Raw genomic sequence first — 19,134 nt, forward strand, 5'->3', positions numbered from 1 at the left:
TTTCGATGACTTAGACTCTGCTTTACTGTTTATCAAAAAAAAATAAGATTTTGGATAAAATAGAAGAAATGGAATGGGCTAGTCCTTCATTAAAGAGACTGGCAACTGAAACTTCATGGAAGACTTCAGAGAAGAAGAAGAGACTAAAAACAAATGATTTGTTCTATGTTTTTTCTCTCATCGTTTTATTTCATTATTAATCTTTTAAATATAGTTCCTGCATTTCCAGAAGCAACAAATATTTTGAAAAAGATTTAATCAAAGTTATTCTCTGTGTGCAAAGAAATGTTTTGTTTCATAACTAGTCAAAATACCTGGAGATTTAATGGCAAGTTGTGATTCAACTTGTTTTTCTTTCTGAAAAGGAGAAGTAAGGTCAGTAATTTGATACATTTTTTTCTTTATCTTTTTTTTTTCTTCTTCTTTTCTTCTTTTCTTTGTTTAAACAATGACATTATATTTAGATTATGTAGTGGGTAAAGGGTGGGGAGGGCAGGAGAGAAGAGTAATGAAAATATGATTAATAGAATAATAACATATTTATTCCTTGTAAAAGTTTATATGTTCTTCAAATGCTATTCCTAATTATACTTTCTTGATTACACTGCTTATGCTTGTTTGTAAATAATCTGTCATGCTTTAACTAATAATAATTAGAACTAAATAATAGTAAATAATATGTTTTATTTTTAACTCTATTAATATAAACAGTAAGTAATATTCCATTGTATATACTTCTTATAGCTTTCTCTTACATTTTTTTTATTTCTGCCTTACACCCTTTTACTTTCTACTCTCTTTTTCTTTTCTTTATTAATATATAGAAATGCTTTTGATCATATAGGCACAGTAAATAATAAGATTTACATAAAAATTGAGTTGGGACAAAAATATTGAGTTTTATTACTTATTAATAATTTTGGGCTTAATTTCACTTACATAGAGGCTATAATAACCTGTAAAATACATTGTGAAGGTTTTTTCATGTTTAGATGCATTTACACTGCTAAATGAATGTTTGTCACTAGTTTTTAATAACTTTCCCGCCAAAATGTTAAGAGAGACAATCTAGGATGTGGGCTGTCTCATGCACAGTGTCCATGAGCTACTTCAAAAGCTTCAACTCTCAGAATTCTCACAGAGAAGCTGAAAGCAGCTAGTCTCACCTTTGACCTAGATATCACACTGACACATCACAGATTCAGGAATGTCACTCTACCAGGAAATAGAAATGATACAAATGCAACTATGTGAAGGAAAATTAACTCTTTAACATCTAAATGTGAGTTATTTTATATAATTACTTAAATATCTATGTTATAATTCATAAAATATGTCAGTTATAATGAATTTAAATGATACAGTTTCTTGTAGTACGTAAATGTCTTATTTTAGAAGGCATAGAAAATGAAACATTTATTCAAGTGTTTTTGAAAATCTACTTAACAGCAGCTTAATAATCTGTGTTAAAAACTTATGTTCCAAACATATACATTACTATAACTCATTTAATTCATCTGATTGACAAGCATAAATAATTTTATAACTCTATACTGGAAGAAATTGTCATGTGATATATTTTAAAGCAGTAGTATAGCATGGTTGTAAAATCTGGTTACTAAAATGTGTTTGCTGTGCATTATTTTGTATAAAGCAGACAGATTTATTGTAGGGACAGCAAGTAAGATAGTGCTAAGTAAGGACACAACTCAGTGAGATCAGATATATATATATATATATATATATATGTGTGTGTGTGTGTGTGTGTGTGTGTGTGTGTGTGTGTGTGTGTGTGTGTGTGTGTGTGTGTGTGTGTGTGTGTGTTTGTGTGTGTGTGTGTGTGTGTGTGTGTATGCATATGTATATATATATATATATATATATATATATATATATATATATATGTATATGTGTATGTGTGTGTGTGTGTGTGTGTGTGTGTATGTATGTATATATATATATATATATATGTGTGTGTGTGTGTGTGTGTGTGTGTGTGTGTGTGTGTGTGTGTATGTGTGTGTGTATGTGTGTGTGTGTGTGTGTGTGTGTGTGTGTGTGTGTGTGTGTGTGTGTGTGTGTGTGTGTGTGTATATATATATATATATATATGTGTGTGTGTGTGTGTGTGTGTGTGTCTGTATGTATATATGTATATAAGTGTTTCTGAGAATCTGCATAACTATGCAGTATGATTTATAACAATTTCTATGAATACAATATTTTATTCTATTGACAACAATGAGTTTGAGTAAATGTTCATATACAAGCAATTCAAGGTTTTTTTTGGAAGCTGTTAATTGCATTTACATGACAGAAAATAGATGCATCTTAATATATGTAATGTCTGAATTATATTAGCCAAAGTTTTTGATTTAAATGAATGTTAGAACTTATTTTCTCTCCTCTTGATTTCTAACATCAAGATTATTTGAATGCTATTTGAATACAAGTGTTTTATATTACATGGATGTATATAGTAGTATGAACAGTTTTTTTAAAAAAAAAGGTTTATTTTAGTTTATATGATGCTGTTTTACCAAATGTGTAGTCTTGTCTTGCTAGATAATTGAATTGAAAACTGTTAACCTCAGTTAAATATAACTAGTATTAAATTGATAAGGTGGTAGCTGAGGTACTGCTGCTTAGGGTAGGGGTTAACTTGAGTGGTAAATACTACTCTAAGTTGGAGTTTATAACTCCAGGCTGGATGCAAGGTTTAATCCTTACATTATTTTCACTTGTTCATTGTTATTTGTATATAGTTTTGACATCCACAATATATTTTGTACATTCATTGTCACTACAAACAAAATTGAATCCTATCGAAATCCCATAAGAGATTCAATAAATACAGCTATATTTAAAGGTACACCTAAAGGAGGAGATGTAACATTACTTATCTTGTTATTTGTTATTTTGATCATAAGATTCTTAAGTTTTAAAAATGCCAAATGACATCTTTAAAAGGAATTTCTTTAAACATTAATGGATTGAATAATCCATGTAAAAGGGCAAGTCTAATAAGATACATTAATTTACATAAGGCCAACTTAGTCTTCCTGCAAGAAACCCATCTCTTGAAAAAAGATATTGATAAACTAGCCACAGACAAATATACAGTATTGGTTAGTTCAGAGCACACTCAGAAAAAAAGAGGAGTGGCTATTTTATGGAATAAAAGTATGCCCATTCCTAAAACCATTAAGTCTTATCAGGATGACAAAGGAATGTTTTGTATGGTTACAATACAAATTAATGGGAAGACTTACACTTTAATTAATGTATATTGGATACCTGGAATTGGTATTAATACAGTGAAACATCATCTTGATAAGATCATATCATTCTCTATAGGAGATATTATTTTAGCTGGTGACTTTAATTGTATACTACATGAAAGTGATACTACCACTATAGGAAAAGAAGAATTACATCTAATGCAAAACATTTAAATGATTTTGCTAATTCTTATCATTTGAATGATATTAATAATCAGATAGATTCAAAATCATTACCATACACCTTTTTTCTAACAGATACAAAACTTATTCAAAAATAGATAGGGTCTTTATTTCTAACCAGATGGTAACAGATTTAATTAATTCCAAAATCATTTCATGTCCTATATCTGATCATAATTCAATTGTTTTGAATTCATGATAAAAAATACTCATAATGTTCAGATCAAAAGGATACCAGCATACTTAACTCAACTAAAAGACTATAAAGAATATATACTTTCAGAAGTAAAACATTTTTAGACATAAATAATACTCCTGAAGTCTCCATTGTTTATGTTTGGGATGCCTTCAAATCATATCTATATGGACAAAGTATCAGATGGTATAATAATAAAAGGAAATCTTGGGATAAGGAATTGTTATATATTCAAAGTAAATTAGACTCTTATAAACATAATAATAAAGAAAATATTATGGACAAGAAAGTTATTGAAGAAATAAACAAACTAAATGAGAAATACAAAGAAATTTTAACTCATAAAGTTAAAATAACTTTAGAGAAATACAAGTTTTTGTCTTATTCAATAAGCCCCAAATACTTACATAGACTTAAAAATAAAACAAAAAGGTTGAATAAACAAAACCATATCAAAGAAATCTTTTCTCTAAGGAAAAAGAAGAATGTTTCTAGTATACCAGAAATACTAGATGAATTTACAAATCACTTTCACAAAATTAACCATAATAACATTAACATGGAACCTAAAGATAAAATAAAGGAGTTTATAACCACAAACATGAATAAAAAGCTTAATAAACAACAGATTAAACTATTGGACAAGAGTATTTCATATACAGAAGTTATTACACAAATAAATAAGCTTAAATCAAACAAAGCACCGGGTAATGATGGTATTATACCAGAGATATATAAAATCCTTTCTAAAAGTACATATTCATTAATACATAAGGTTTTATTTTGGCCCAAACTGAGTTAATAACCCCCATCTTGGCAATATACATTTATTTCGCCAATTTTAAAACCTAATAAAGATCCAACTAGATGTTCTTCATATCGGCCCATCTCATTACTTAATGTTGATTATAAAATGTTTATGAGTATCTTTGCTGATAGATTGAAGACAATCATTCCCGGCATTATAGATATAGATCAGACAGGCTTCATTGTAAATAGAAATACTTTTGATAATATAAGAAGAACTTTAACATTAATAGATTTTGCAAATAGGAAAAGAAAGATTTAACACTTATTAGTCTTGATATAAGTTCAGCATTTGATTCAGTAAGTTGGGACTATCTGTTTACCTTAATGAAGTGCACAAACTTCTCAGATGCATTTGTAAATCTAATTGAGCATTTATACAAAGGAACGTTGGCTTATATTAAGGTAGGAACATATGTTTCACAAAAATACCCATTCTTAAAGGTACAAAACAAGGATGTCCACTTTCTCCACTATTATTCACTTTAGTAATGGAGCCTTGGGCTAATTTGATCAGAAACAGTACTGACATAGAGGGTTTTAAAATAGATGAAAATACAACATCCAAAATTCAACTTTTTGCAGATGATGTTCTAATTACATCAGCAGGATCTAATTCTTCTATACAGTCTCTATTTGATAAAATGATGAATTTTAAAAGTATTTCTGGTTTAATATTCAATGAAGAAAAAACTAAAATACTACCTATATATGCACGAAAAAATATTCTCATTAGTGATTTTACTAAATATGTACCCAGTTCAGGTCAGATAACTTATTTAGGTATAATACTATCTAAAGATATTAAATCTATTATATATAATAATTATAATACCTGTTTTCTTAATATACAAAATCTTTTTAATACCTGGAATAATATGTTTTTACTATGGAGGAGAGACTTACAATTATTAAAATGATAATATTCCCCAAGATTTTATACTTAATACAATCAATAATACTTCCACCTACAAAAATAATTATCAAGAAACTGAATACACTAATGTTAAATTTCCTATGGGCACCTAATAGACCTAGGATTGCATTAAAGAAACATACTAATAGCTGGTCTCAAGGGGTATTTCTTTTCCAGACTTTAATTTATATACTATCTCTTCTATTGTAAAAGTTATTACTTTATTAATAGATCAGTCATATGTCACAAAATGGAAAGATTATTGGGGGCTAATTAGTATGCACTTCATGAAAATCTCCTTAACACATAAAAATATGATTGTAAATAACTCCATGTTATGGTTACTAAAGGAATTTTGTACTTCACCTATTACACCTAAACATATGGTTTGTTACCCATTAAATATTATTATTAGTTATCGTAACTTTATATTCATGCACCCTAAGTATAGGGAATGGAATTTTATTGTATTCCTATAATGTATACTCAGGGTATGCTTTTGTCATCTACTTCTGAAGGAACTCATTTAGCTATAGATAATGATCTAAAGTACTGGTATCAGTTGATATCTGATAATAAAGTTAAAAATCTAGATTTCTTAAAACAAGAATTTGATCTAAGAGAAACTTGCTGGTTAGAGGTTCAGACCTTTAGACAACATCTCATTAATAAAATAGATCTAATGTCTATAACAGTTAAAGAATCTATTCCAACACTGATTGATTACTTGATATTAAATTTACAACATAAAGTTTTTGATAAAGGTAAACTTTCATACATACATAAAATTATCAGACAAGAAACTTTTTACAGTGTAGATTCATACTGGAATTATTTCACTTCTATTAATGGGGACCCACCAAATCAACAAGATAAACAATATATATTGGAATCTGCTTATAGAACTACGTCTTCCATTGTCTGGAGACTTTATACATGGAAAGTTTTACATAGATCTTTTTATACACCTTTGATGATGAATAAAATAAATAATAAAGATAATTTATGTAAGAGATGTAATGTAGAAATTAATGCTGACTGGGCTCATATGTTTTATGACTGTATAAAGTTGAAAAAATACTGGAAGTCAATTAATGAATTTTTGCAGGCTCTTTTTACAGATAATTTCATTATTTCTAAATCTCTTATATTATTCAACACACCTGTACCTCAAAGTGTTAAAAAGGTTAAGCTTCCCTTGTTATGGTCTATTCTAGCAGTGGCTAGGAAAATAATAACTAGAAATTGGATTTCAAATACACCTCCTTCATTCAGGATTTCAAATACACCTCCTTCATTCAATGAATTTAAAAATGTTATGAATATAGTGTGCCATATGGAAATAAACACAATTAGGACAAGAACAAATAGAAAAACATCTTATTATATTGTATGGGATAATTTACAAAATTTGTTAAAAAAATTTGAATTTCAATAGCATGGTATTTTAGTTTAATTAATTGATCTGATTGTAGTGGATGTCTTTGTAAATACTTTAGTTGTTTTGTTGAATATTATAATAATACCTATTTTTAATTACTTGTATAAAATTGTTATGATATTTCTCTTATATGTTAAAACAATAAACCTGTTTTGAAAAAAAAAAGTTAAAATAGATGTGCCATAAGGATCAATGTTGAGTCCATTTTTGCTCCCTGTTTTTATGAAGGTTTCCTTTGTTTTATCTAAATGTTTAGCTGAGAAATGTACAAATGACACTACGATTGCTAATGTAGCAACATCAACATGTGACCACAGAGTACAAAAATGGGAGCAGTATGAGAATTTGGGAATACTTATTGAAAATAATTTAAATTCTACGGAGATACAGGCAAAGTACTAAACATCCTTATGTTACTATGAGAATAATATTTAGAGTTATACCTTTATGAGATGAAAAAGTCATTATTACATTATATTGTGCCATCATTACATTTATTTTGGAGTAGAGAAGTGGGTTATATACTTTGTCTATACTGGAAATGAATAAGATTGAATATGTATATTTTTTACAAGAACAACTCAAAGCTGGAGAAACCTGACTTATCAGGAAAGATAGCAAAGATTAAAGTCATATTGTGAGTTTTATAGATTTTTTTAGAGTTGACTTAATATGAGTATATGGTTCCACTTCTAACCACAGAAATTTCAAAACATTGAAGTTCAGATCATCGAGACCAGAACATTGAATTTTGAAACATCGAAGTTTTGAAGGGGAAGAAAATGATAAGTGTAGATGGGAGAATGTTTGTGTTTTTGCAGGGCACCAACGTGCCCTGCATACTGTGTGTGTCTATGTGCCATCTGTGTGATGGCACTACAGATAGGGTATGGAAAGTCTCCTGTTTAACGCTAAATGGGAGATTTCCCTTTACTCCACTGTAGTGCGGTCTCGGAGTTGGAATATTAAAGTGGGGGGCGCAGCATACAATTGTTAAAATGTATTTTTTTCTTCTTTTTTTTTTTGATTACACTTGTAACCTTCGATGTTTCATAATTTGATGTTCTGGTCTCGATGATCTCAACTTCGATGTTTTGAAATTTTGATGGTTAGAAGTGGAACCGAGTATATACATGTTTGAATAATGCATTTGTAGGAGGCACGTATTCTCCTAAGCTTATTTGGAGTAAGACCTGCAATGATCATATTTAAGGTCTTTGTCCTATTAATTACATTGTAACAATATAAAACTTGAACATAATAACAAACTCAGCAATGACACAGATAGGTGCCTTACCAAAGAATTTATCTGCTATAAGTGTATGCTGCATGGTAACTTTATAAATGTCTTTTATAAGACCAATATTGGAATGTAATAGCTCTGTTTGTATTTATTTGCCTGGACAGATAAATCAAGTTAGTGCAGAGAAACTTCACAAACAATAACTAGTACGGCAGATCTGCTCAATGATGGAAGTTGCAAATATCTAAATCCCAATGCACTACATTATGGATATTATAGATAAAAATTAATGTTGGCATAAAAAGCTCTAAAAAGTGAAGCACTAAGAATAGCATTAGATCTGCTTCAAAGCTTATTGCCATAACAATTTGATGATATGCATAAATCATAATAAAACAAATACAAAAGGTTAATTTATTAACTCATATATTCAAGTTATTTGGATTAAGCTAACAATATTTATTTGCTGCTCAGATCACCTTGAAATATTTAAGAGAAGCTTAGATACAAGAGTGGGTATGGATGTTTGTTATTCTAACTTCAGTGTTCCTTGAAGGCTTTCGGGATGGAACTCTGTAAGGAAGAACTTCTGAATTTAGGAGAGATAATAACATTGCCACTATACACTAATAAGCATCCATTTCCCAAGTTTCTGTAGAAGGACAAGGCACCAAGGTCAAACATTCTCAGAGTGGGTGAGAGAGAGAACAAGAGAGAAAGAGAGAGAGAGAGAGCACAAGGGAGAAAGAGAGAGAGAAAGAGAGAGTAGTTGCATTTTCTTCTGTATTAGAAATCTTTTTATCAGCTGGAAAAAACACATTATTTTCCTTCCTGACCATTTCTGGTGCCACTAGTATAAATATTTAAAAGGAACAGATGCCGTGGCAAAGTTTACTACAGCTCTTTATCTTTTCCTTCCCGTGGATTGTGTACTTTATCATTCTGAGTGCCACATCATTCAACTACTGCTCCCATGAGGCTACAGCCATGGCACTGACCCCAGTGCTGTCTATTCCTTATATTCTCAGTTTTGTGGACACATTAATAATACGTATACCACTTTTACAAAATAACATTTCAGTAACAGTTCAAAGCACCACTAACTTTCTCTGTTCTTTTTTATTTTGGCAAGCGTTGTAATTCAATGAGTTTAAAAGAGTAGCTTCTTTCCCTCCTATCTAGAAATTCCAGTTTGAAGATAATATGAATTATAGGCAATACTCTTTCTCTGCACTATGTCATTTTATGACATAAAATTGGAGCTGTAATCTTCAGATGTCACTGCTGATAGAGCATTTCAATTTGAAAGGACAGATTTTCTGTCCTTGCTTTTATAGTAATGGCTTTCTTAAAGGTGACCTCTGAAGTTCACTCCTCTCTTTATACAATGCTTAGACAGCAAAGAGTAAAGGAGATTTTTTTTAATAATAATATAAACAAGTCAGAAGATGTGATTCCAGTTTCTGTCATATTAATACGATGTATCTGACTGGTGACTACATACAGCAGAAACAATGTTTAAATAAAATCAACATTCATAGAATGTTCTTCTACTTAACTATGCTAGCTATACGGACATTAAAGACAAGCATTAACTTGGGAAAAAACTTGTATATAAAGTGATATTTGAGTAGTACAGTGATATAAGGAAGAAAACTGTTGTGAAATAATATACAGAGATATTAACAGAAGTGACTGTAAAAAAAATCATTGATATTATACCTGACAATCTCACAAAAGTTAAGAGTACTTGTTTTAATGTTACACCCACCTTACCCCCCCACCTAGACTCTTAACCCAACTATACTACCACCACTACTAACCACAGTCAGAATTAGCTAGTTGTCTTTACATACTTTAAAATCTTGTCTGACAACTTTGTTCCTAATATTATAAATGACAAGAAACTATCATAACTTGCAACATTTACTGTATATACTGTTGATAATCAATATCTTGTTATTGTATTAAAGCCAACAACCTGTAATGTTGTTTACTATTGCTGCAACTTTGTATCTCTGTTTATCATGTACATGATGTGGAACTTTTCTTCCTGGGCATCCGCTGAAAAAGGATCTGCATCCAGTCAGAATTTCCCCGTAAACAAATGTAAATAAATAAATAAATTTGCTTTATGAACAGCATAGCAGTTTTACATATCTATAGGACAGGACTAAAACTATCAGTTTTATTTTAGCATGAAAAAATAAAACTAAGGCAGAACAATGGCTAACATGCACAAAACACTTATGCTTGTTTCAGGTTGCTCTCCAGGCATTTGTATATTTTTAAGGTCTTTTGTATAGAGCAACAATATTCACAACCTAGGTATGGGGAATGTACAATTACCCATGAATGGTGCATTGTGGCTATAAAGGCAGTAGATCCTCAAAAATATGCAAGGATAATTATAAAGATCAGGATGTGTGTTATATAGTCTCAAACAATAAGCTGAAAATCTTCAAGCAAAAACCACTGGAACTGCACCAAGAGAAGATGAAGGAAATAATAATTTTAGCGTAGTAAATATTTAATAGTCTTTATTTGTTGTAAGACTTCTTCAGAAAAAGCAGTGCATAAAACTAACCATTGTCCTTAAATATAATCTAAATATAACAAAGCCAGTCATGGCAAACGGCCAATTTAAAAACTGCAATTAAATCATCAATTAACTACCATTTATAAAAAACAAACATAATAAAGAAAAATGTCACCAAAAACCTCTGAAAAGTCTCTAAAAAATCTTAAGTTTCCAATCAATCAAGAAACATTTTATATTTATGCTGTCATTTAAGCCTGGAGGTTGATTTGCAGGCAGTCAGATTTGCCACTCAGTTTATTTTTTGGCTACTTGATTTTTAAAATTTCTACCCCTGAAATCTTTTTTCACATAACCCAAAACACCAAACATAGATGTTTTATATTTTTTAAATTTAACATTATGTGTATATAATGGTTTGTGTGTATTAGCAGCTTAATTGCATAAATGTGTTCTTTTATTCTTTTGCCCAAAGATCTAGTAGTCATTCTGATGTAAAATACAGCGCATCCAGCACACAAAGCAATATAAACAATACCATTTGAATTACAATCAAACCTACCAGGAACTTTAATGTTTACATCAACATATTCAAGCGTAACGTACGGACTTTCATGAAAATCTTAGCATAAGCAAAAATAGATATATAGATTGATAGGTAGATAAATAGATAGACAGACAGATGCATTAAAACTCAGAGATTATGCAGAGGACTATAAAGAAAAAGTTAAAAGCAAACAATTCACTGACAGCCCAGAGAAGTTTTATAGGGAGCAGGGGAAGAAATAATGATAACCAAAATAGAACAGATCAATAAATTCTGGCAATACCTATACAGAGATCATGAACACAACAATGATGCTGAGTGATAAACACAATAAAAGAAACAGTAAGACAGGTTAAGGGAATGAAATATGACAAAGTAACATATAATACAATTCAGCAAAATTAAGAAAAGTTCTTAAATGGAAAACCCATATCTTGATGATTACCCATCTTCTGGCTAAATGTATTAACACTTTTTGCATCATGTTTTAGTTCTGAGTAAAAACTAATTATTTGTACAGGCCGAATTCACATCAGTCTTGTAACTATGGAAAAAATTCTACAAACAACTTTTAGCCAATACCATGCCTTCCAATAACTTTTACATTGTTTGCCAGAATAGATAAAAACAGCTTTTACCGTTAGTTGCATGAAAACTAAATGATAGAATTAAAACTAAAATGTAATAAAACAAAATCATATGAAATTAAGCATACAGAAGTAGCAATAAAAGGCACCAAAACAAAAGAAACATTATAAAGATCATGACCAGCAGACAAGCAGAAAAGAAAGAAAAAGAAAAGAAAATTGGGAAGTCCACAATTATAGTGACAAGGATACAGAACTCATGGAACAATCACTTATTGATCAAAATTCAATGCATGAATTCTTAAAGAGAGGTAAACAGAAATCAGTGAACTGTATACACACTAGTTCAAAAATCTATAGAAATAGAAGGAGATACAGGCAAATGCAAGCTAGTCCAGAACTAGAGACCACCCTGTTGCTAATTATGATATACTTATGGATGAGAGTATGTATAGTGAAAGCCCAATTATGTGGCAATATTGATACATTTGGAATTATGCAAACATTACAATACACAGGAGTGAGAGGCACTGGAAACATAAACTATAAAGTATTACTGACAATGAAGAAATGACCATCACATAGAACCATATAATATTAAAAGTTAAATCACAGAAGTCAGAAAAACAGATATTGTATTTGAAATAAAATTGGCAAAGGCAACTTTAAGTTTTGAAATAGCTACAACTACTAAGTAGTGAGATAGATAAACCTGTAAAGTAATTAAAACATATAAACAGAAAGTACATCTGGAAGAAGGACACAGAGACATTTACTGTATTAGTAGGAGCTATTGGGTTAATAATAATAATTTCCAATAAACTATCAATATAGTTAATTCCATATGAACTATAGAAAGAATCACTTCAAGGTACATTACCTGTTCTAAGAAAAGCATTCTTGGCAAACATCAAAGACTGAATCAATACTGATTTTATGAACTATAAATTTGTCCCGGTTTAATAGTAAGGTTCATTTCAATCATTGCATTAAAGTACCTACACACACACACACACACACACACACACACACACACACACACACACACACACACACACACACACACACATATATATATATTTGCAGAAATTAAAAAAAAGATAAACTATTACGCATATTAAAACATGCAGTCTCACTGCTTTGATAATCAAAGTTATCTCACCATCAACCTCAACACATTACTCACATTACTCCTGTAATGCCTATTACTTATTCCATTTTTCTCTCTCAAATATTTTCAACAGAATCTCATGATCTTCATCTCTCCCAAGTACTTCAAGTACATTTTCAGCAAATCCTTTCCCTGAAATGTGTTCCCATCCAAGCTCATGATACAAATCCAACTCCTATATTGACTAGTGAAGAGGCCCTGCCTTCCATTGAGTTTACTAAGTAAGTAGAAAATGGAAGCAGACTGCAGAACTTTCTTATAGGTTCATAGGTAAGTACATGGCCAGTTGCCATTGTGGGCTATTTTAAGCTAAGCCAGTTTCCTGTTTTGTGCTTGAAATAACCTATCCCATTTGGTTATAGATTAGCCATACCCATCTCATGGTCAGTAATTATATATTACCCCTAATAAGAATAACTGGGATCATACCATACACAATTTGAGGGGATCCATGTGTATATCATTCTTGTTTCCTTGCTCTTAATTTCTCCAAATCATTTGGTTTTCTAATACCATGATAGGAATGGACCCCATTCCTAAGTCAAAGTATGATTCAAGTTCATGAAACTAAGAGTGTTTCAATCTTTGATGCCAGCCAAAAGTGCTGCACCCACAATGTACACAGTAATGACTCCTTCTGCAATTCATATGGGGTTACATGTATTGGAAACATATCTAAATATGATTGTAGATTTTTTTTTATGAGACCCATTGCTCCTTCTACTATTGGAACTGTCTGGGTATCTTTCTTCCACATTGCTCTCATTTCTGCCTGCAGATCCTGATATTTTATGACTTTGTGTCTCTCTGTAGGCAAAACACTGTAATCACTGGATGTGGCGATTTCAATGATCAATGCTACTTTTGTCTTCTTTTTCATGGACCACTATATCTGGTTTTCTAGCATCTATCTTTTGAACTGTTGGTAATGGGTGATCCCATGTGATGTAAACTTTATCATTTTCTATGATGCTTTGTGATTTATGTTTCCAGTGTTTTTCAGCCACATCAGGACAATAATGTTTGCACAATCCCCATTGCAAGAGTTTTACCTCATTATTATGCCTTTCAGTATACAGTCCTTCTGCCTCTAGTATATCATGACCAGCAACAAGGTGTGCAACTGTTTCCAATTCGGTTTTACAGAACTTACAGTTGTCTGTTTCTCCCACTTGTTCAATGGACTTTGTAAACCAGCTTGTGCGTAACCCACTATCCTGGGCCACCAGTATTAACCTTTCATCTCTTGGTTTGAATTCGCCTGTAATCCACGGAAAAGTAAATGCAGGCCAAAGGACTCCACAAAGAAGAAGTGATAAATCCACTTCATTTATACAGCAGTAAAAGGTTAGCGCTTTCATCTCTGAACAAACTAGGAACTTCATTAGACCTTTTTTTGGTTTTGTTTGATTTGAATTCACCTCTCCTTAACTATTCCTGCATTTGTGCCTGATCAACATGAGGTTTTTCCAGACGTTTTCTAACCTTCCCCTCGTCAATGGCCTTGGTGACTGTTTCAAAGAAATCAACCAGGTTTAAGAGGCAGGATCTGCCCTTAACAAAGCCAAACTGGGTAGGATCCAGTGTCTGTAGGTCCCCAATATCTTTATTTATGAGGTCCATAATGATCCTTTCCATAGCTTTGCAGACCAAGCTAGTCAGGCTTATGGGCGATAGTTTCCAGGATCCGTTGAGGCACCACCTTTGTGGAGAGGGACCACTGTTGCTGTACGCCACTCTTTGGGTGCATATCCTGTAGTAAGGCTGAGATTGAACAGTAGTTTTATGTTTGGGTTTAGCTCTTCTTGGAGTTCATGTAGGACGCAGCCCGGGACACCATCTGGTCCCATTGATGCTGTGTTTTTTGCTTTGGAGAGGGCAGCTCTTACCTGAGCATCTGAGATGTTAGGGGGGAAGCACTCTGCTGGGATAGATATTTGCCCTTTTGGTGGGGAGGGGGGGAGAAGTTTGCGCTGAACCTGTCAGCTAGGATGTTGGCAATGTCTGTGGGTTTGGTGTATTTTTTGTCATTTTGGACTAATTCTGAGCATATCTGGGAATTCCCACCCAGGTTAAAGATGTTAAGATTTGCACTGGGTGTGACGAGAGTGAACAGGATTAGGAATAAGTATATTAGAGGGTCAGCCCAGGTAGGAAGGTTTGGAGACAAAGCCAGAGAGGCAAGATTATGTTGGTATGGACATGTGCTGAGGAGGGATGCTGAGTATATTGGGAAAAGGATGCTAAGAATGAAGCTACCAGGTAACAGAAAAAGAGGAAGACCTAAGATCAGGTGTGGTGAGAGAGGACATGCAGGTGGTTGGTGTGACAGAGCAAGATGCAGAGGACAGGAAGAAATGGAAACAGATGATCCACTGTGGCGACCCCTAACGGGAACAGCTGACAGAAGATGATGTTATGTTCCACAGGATCTTCATAGATACTTGTCGAAAATTTGTCTATTTCTTCTTTTTTGGTAGTCTTTGACTTGCTTTTCCCTTATTTCCCAATTCTCTATAAAACTTTTTTGGGACTTCAATAAATTGCTTAGTTTGTACTTTTCCTTTATATTTATCTGTGTATCTTCTAAGTTTTTATTTATGTGCTGAGATTTTTAGCTTGTTATTTGTGAAGATGACCCGTGGTGGTGGTGCTGCGGTAGCGTTGTCGCCTCACAGTAAGATGCTGTCTGGTTCGATTCTCAGCTAGAGCATCTTCTGCAGGGAGACATCCATGAATGGGCATACCTTCGTTGAAGGTTGTGCATCAGAGATGGTAACTCGGCACATAAAAATCAACTACCAATCATTAGCGGACCGGAGTTCCACTGTGGCGACCCCTAACTGGGAAAAGCTGAAATACACAAACAAATAATTTGTGATAGTGCAAGATAGATTCTGATCTGTTCTAATACTGTGCATTGCTTTTATCACATCTATCTTTCAAAGTATTTTTATCTATTCCCTCTTCTATAGTCTTCTAACAGTGACACTTCTTATCTTAATTGCTTTATAGTTTTCTGTATTCGATACTTCCATGATGGTATTCGATTTCTCCCCTTCCTTTGCCTCACTACCCTGTGTTCTTGTGGTAGAACTTTATTAGTTATTAATTTAGCTGCACAGTAATATATCCTGTTTACTTCTGTTATATCCCATGGATCTCTATGAACAGTCCTAATTATTGTGTTCATTTGTTTTATCAAATTTCTTTCTTCTCTATCACTCACCACATGTGCAGCAAGGGAGAATTTAGAGACAATAAGTCTGCCTTTCACATATCATTGGGAGGGAAGCAGAGTACTCGGAAAAAAATCCATGGGAACACAGGAAGGACATGCAGACTCTGAACAGAAGTTACCACAGCTGGGAATCAAACTAGAGGACCACTTGCTGTGAGGTGACAGTGTTATTTATCCACTCCACCACTGTGTCATCCTGGAAGTTGTTTACTTTATGACAGATACAAACCAGTGTACATATAAAGCCAGGTATGCAACTTAGCATAGTAACACTATATGTAATCTCTTTCTGAACTAATTGTTTTCATTCTTCGGTACAGTGGTAACTGACCACTTGGTAATTATATTTTGTAGTTAACATTATAGCTGATAACCACTTAAATTCGTATCTAATACTACTGTTGATGCACTTCACCATCTTCTGCTGTTGCAATACAATCAAGTCATAAGCAGACTGGTGACTCATAACGAATGTATGCAACAATAACATTATTGTATTTCACTGGGCTCACATACTTCCATTCGCAAATGATACATTCTTTGTGCTTTGGTGAAATCTACCCAGGTGTATCGAGGGGTTCCATGACAGAAGTTTATCAAAGCCTTGTTGTTCCTTCGGCTTTTCCCCATTAGGGGTCATCACAGCAGAACTCCGATCCGCTAATGATTGGCAGTAGATTTTCACGGTGCCAGCTCGACACCCAACCTTCAATGAAGGTACACCCATTTATGCATGCCTTTTAAATTCCACTCGACCTCGGGGAGGACATGCAGACTCCACACAGAAGGTGCTCCAGCGGAGAATCGAATGGGAGAACCTCTCGCTGTGAGGCGACAATGCTACCGCTGCACCACTGCGGCTATATTAGTCTAATGATCAAAAATGCAAAAAAGAAAGTGTGACTTCTAAGTGAAGCATCAAATCAGTAAACCTCGCTCAAAATGTGACTTCTAAGTGCAAAGTAAAATTAAAAACTGCTGTAACACTTTTACAACATGTTTGCACAGCAGATATTGAGGACTGAGATCTCCACAACTCTTCTACTTACATATATTAATTCTGAGAATTTTTGCACCTCAGAGTAAGGAGAATTTCCCTGAGATACTGCAGACTTGAAGACTGTGTGCATACTCACTAGTTGAAGAAATGCTTTGTAACCTGTGCCTCTATAACATAGATCACAAAAAGTCTAAAACATGGCATGTCTACAGCTAGTAGGGTTTGGATTTATTGGTCTGAATGGACCCATAAAGACTTAAAAAGTAAAAAAAATAAAAGGTCACTGGTAAATCCTTAAGGGATAATTTGCATATAGTCCACGAGCTTCTACTACAGAAGGTTAAAGGTATTATACAGCAAGACACTTGCACACATATACACTTCCATTCCAGTTCAAATCTTGGAATGTTACAGTTTGGTGTGTTGAACTTCAAACCTCTGACTCACTCCCATATTGAACTGTTAGCCTTTGGATTAATTACATTCTGTGCTGCTCTTTCCTTTGTAGTCAGCTCCTGCAAAATGCTTGCACTCTGGCTATGGGAGCAGAAGAACATATGAACCTTTTCTGCGCATGTGCTGTTTTCTTTTTCTGTGGGAACTATATTTTTATTATTGATTCTTTTCTGCAAAAATCCTTCTGGTAGTTACCTGATTTGTTTGTTTTGTCTTTGATGAAAATTATTTCCCTTTACACTCTGCTTATATACTAGGCTGATGTTCTTCTTTTTGCTGCTGTCATGACACACAAACAGCTATTTATTTAATAATTTAACCTTAATATACAGACCACTGAGCTGCTGTCATTGTCATGTGATTTCCTTTAAAATTACTTCTGCTGATACTGTTGCATAAATATAATGTGTCTGTTAAGTGCTTTTCTGCCAGATCTAAAATTATGCCATTGTTCCAAATTGCTAGTTTACTGTTTTCTTTTTAATACTGCCTTTATTTGTAAGGAAAATTTAGACTCCTCTGTTTTCACAAGGGTAAAGGCAGCTTATTCCAGGAGGAATGAGTGTTGTCCACACTCCATAAGATCTGGCTTTATACCCCTTGCATTTTCTTTGGCAAAATACATATATATTTTTTTGCACAGTAATTTTGTTAAATGCTTCCTTCTTTTTCAGTTGTAATTCATCTGGCTTAATAAGACATACTGCATAGTTACTCCCTTGTCATCTCCACCAAAAGTCAGGGCCCAGTTACCAGTACTATCCCCACTAACCTTACATAAGTTTCCCTTACTACTTCAAGCATTAAAATGAGGATGCAGATACGTTCCTTATGCCAAAACACATACAGGTCCGACAACTGAGCTACAAAGCAGAGATTGCATTTATATGCAGTGTGTTCAAATAATTTGTGTTAATGTTTATAAATATATGATTCTGCAGCTAAAGGACTAGCTTTACTACACACAACATAGTAAAATATGAAGTATTTGACTGGACGTAGCTTGTTTAGATTTTAACAAAATGCCTAGCTACTTCTCACTGATAGACATGTTCCAAAATGACTTTAGTGATCCCACATCATATCATGGGTGGTGCAGTGGTTAGCACTGGCACCTCACAGCAGGAGGTTTTCTGGTTTGATTCTCGGTGAGGCCACCCTCTGTGCACAGATTGCATGTTCTCCCTGCATTTGTGTGGGTTTCCTCCAGGTGCTCTGGTTTCTTCCCCCATTCCAAAAAGACATGTCTGGAGTGTTTCTCTCCGGGTCTCTGCTGAAAATAAGCTCAGTCCTAGTTGGAATTTCTTGGTAAACAAATGTTAAATAAATAAAAAAAAATAGAACCTGAAAGCATGCAAGTCTCCAGGTACAAAATTGATAAGAAGTTTACAAACTTCCATGCAGAATTTAAAGTACATTTGTAACATATTGCTCTAACTGGTCATCTTTCAACACTCTTCCTTCTCTTGATAATGCAATCTTAAGGGAGGGTATCCACAGCTTGACACCGCCATCCCCACAGAGGA

At 33.1% G+C, this 19,134-nt stretch overlaps 1 protein-coding gene across 1 annotated transcript in view; it reads right to left on the reverse strand.

The window, feature by feature from the left end:
* LOC122794315 (serine/threonine-protein phosphatase 2A 55 kDa regulatory subunit B gamma isoform) overlaps nucleotides 1-19,134 on the reverse strand; it is a 1,556,815-nt gene that overhangs the window by 1,304,122 nt on the left and 233,559 nt on the right. The gene's annotated exons all lie outside the window — the stretch shown is intronic.

The sequence above is a fragment of the Protopterus annectens genome, chromosome 2.part1, assembly GCF_019279795.1.
Source record: "Protopterus annectens isolate FY-2018-M chromosome 2.part1, PAN1.0, whole genome shotgun sequence".
NCBI classification, from domain to species: domain Eukaryota; kingdom Metazoa; phylum Chordata; order Ceratodontiformes; family Protopteridae; genus Protopterus; species Protopterus annectens.